This window comes from Acomys russatus, chromosome 25 (assembly GCF_903995435.1).
Source record: "Acomys russatus chromosome 25, mAcoRus1.1, whole genome shotgun sequence".
Taxonomy (NCBI): domain Eukaryota; kingdom Metazoa; phylum Chordata; class Mammalia; order Rodentia; family Muridae; genus Acomys; species Acomys russatus.
Genome location: NC_067161.1, coordinates 23808292 through 23811453, shown reverse-complemented (window position 1 = coordinate 23811453; position 3162 = coordinate 23808292).

Here is a 3162-nt window from a genome sequence, read left to right as displayed (position 1 = left end):
TAGAAATTGTCTTAGTTATTGTTCTATTGATGCTAGAGAAACACCATGACAAAAGCAACTCTAATAAAATAAAGCATTTAATTAATAACTTGTTTCAGATTTGTAGGGTTGATGAATGATCATCATAGTGGAAGCAGACAGGCACAGCACTGGAATAAAGGCTGAGAGATTTCCATTCTGGTCTAGTGGCAGCAGACATAAAGAGAAAAACTGGGCCTGGCATGAGCTTTTAAAACCTCAAACATCACTCTCAGTGGCCTACCTCTTCCAATAAGGGCAATGCCTCCTAATCCTTCCCACACAGTTCCACTTCCTTGGGAAACAAATATTCAAACATAGAAACCTATGGATGTCATTTTCAGTCTCCACCACCACAGAGCTAAAAAAAAGATGAATAACAGATGCTGAACCTTGCTTAGGTTCGTCCATTGACCCAAGTTCCCAGAACAAATAATGCATAAAATATTAAACTGAAAGTAATACAACTCTTGGACCAGGATATACCTCATTTTATCAGGAAAAGTGTACCTTAGTTTGATATAATACTTCCTGCTTATTCCTGAAAGTACTGGTTTAAGTTCTATCCCCAATGCTTTTTCCCTTAAAGTACCTTCATTTACTGGGCCTATCCACTAGCAAGAAGTCATCCTTGATGTAGTCACCACTTGAGACTCAAAATTTTCTCCCCACTCTGCACTGTTTTGTCCCTTTAAAACAGGTTTTCATCCAAAGAAATGATTTTGAATGCTTTCCCCACTCCATCTCTGTCTTTCATCTCATGTTTTGTCTGTTTCTGTGATACAGGTCAATGGATGCTGCTAGAAATTCTTTTTTTTTTTAAAGAATTATTTTAGTGTGTGTGTGTGTGTGTGTGTGTGTGTGTGTGTGTGTGTGTATGTTGAGTAAACAAACAACAAACATTTGTTGATGCCAGCAGAAGCCAACAGAAGGTGATGCTCCCCCCAAAAGAAGTTACACGTAGTTGTGGTATAGGGACTGGGACCTGAACTCTGGTCCTCCACAAAAAATAATATGTATCCCTAACTTCTGAGTCATATCTCTAACCTAGTGCTAGAATTATTAATCTATCTTACTTTTACAGTATTAGATCCAATCTGTGCACCATAAAACTTTGGACAACATTTCACATTCTGATTTATAACCTCTAAAGTTAATTTTGAAATTGTATTACTCCAATTTTCCCAGGTTTGTTTTAAAGTTTATATTAAAAAATGGTAAGTACAGTCAGTATGTTATATATATAATATATTTAAGTAAAAATTTAAGCACTCATGCATACTCATTTGGTTTAAAGCAAGTTCAATGTTTATTGATAGGAAAGAATCTCACTGTTAATTGCCAATGTTATAGCTTTATTTCAACAATTGTATAGTCATGTGAAAGACTATGTTATGTTTAAAATGTTAACTGATAAGTATAATAACTAGATTTTTTGCTCATTTTTCTCACAAGACGAAAATCCATCTCAGATTAATTTGCCCTAAGAGTTACTCATAAACCTAACTACTAATGACTTGAGTTCTGACAGTAGATATAACTTGTTGGCAACAGTTTTAAGCTCTGAAATAACTTAGGCAAGAGACCAGAGTGTTGTTGGCATAGAGCTCTTGAATGTACCATCGTTGACATCCATCACTTTTGATAAGGGTAATTATTCTTAATAATAATGTCATATGGTGATTGACATGTCTTACAGGACAGGCAAACATTTGCATCACTCATGCCTGAAACTATGATTCTTACTGGCCAGACTAATGAGTACCTAAATTTTAGATTATTGCCATTATTGATAGTTATAGATTCTTCTCACCTTAAATTATAATAGTTTAGTTTTCATGAAAATGATGACAATTATAAAATTGTATGTATATAAGGGAAAGATTTATCTAACTTTGGTATCCACAGAGCAGGTGCTCCCTACATAATGGCTTCCTTTCCTCTTTCTGTTCTTTACATTTTGAATTAGCATTCTTTTTTATTAATTTATTCATATTACATCTCAACGGTTATCCCATCCTCCCATTCCTCCCTCCCTCCCATTTTCCCCTTACTCCCCTCCCCTATGATTGTGACTGAGGGGGACCTCCTCCCCATGTATATGCTCATAGGGTATCAAGTCTCTTCTTGGTAGCCTGCTATCCTTTCTCTGAGTGCCACCAGGCCTCCCCATCAAGGTAATAGATATTACAACATATTTAACAAGATGTATCTTAGTACATTCCTCTTTCCCTTTATCTCCCCCCAGACGTTCACGCCCCTGATCCACAAAATAGAGAAAGGAAACATTGAAATGTCAGAATCTAACAGTTGTATGAGAGACCCAGATTTAGGAACCCTACTGTCACTATTTGAACATAGATACATGTTACAAAGTCAGGAAATATTCATGGTGATCATTTTTTATTATTAAAATTTCAGTTTTAAAGGATGACACAGTGCAGATGTGCACTCTAGGAAGTTGACAGAGAACTAGGATACAGTCTCATATTCAGAAAAAAAAAATTATCCAAGTTATTTAAACTTAGCTTCTATTCTTTTTTAAAATTAGCTAATTACCCTCCCATCTTAGTGTAGTGTATGTAACCAATGTGCAATTTGATCTTCATATGGTCCTCTTGAAAGTTGAGAAGATGCTGTTTCTAACATGGGCTCTGTTGCCTGCTTTGGTTCACTTCACCCTAACCATGCTGCCTTGCCTGGCCTTAGTGGATGAGGGTGAGATCAGTTGTGATGTGACTTGATGTGATGGAGTAGGTTGATAGTTGGGGGGGAGGCTCCCCTTTTCTGAGGAGGAGGAGGAGGGTGGGAAAAGAGGATGAGAGGTTGTGACTGGCAGGAGAGGAGGAAAGAGGCTACAATCGGGATGTAAAGTGAATATATAAATAAACAATAAATAAATACATAAGTCTGACAGCCTCAATTTCAGTGATTCCAGGTACTTCTTGTAAACTACAGTAATCCTAGAGATCGTTCTCACATCAACATTGTGTCCTTCTTTCTCACCTCTTCTGAACACTTCCCTGACTGTAGCTAATCTACTAGGGCTCCCTTACATTGTCTGAGGTGATGTGGGTCAAAATTAGAAAATATTTGTGAAATTGATAGCTTTCCAGGTCAAAAAGACTGAGGAGTCTATACAAG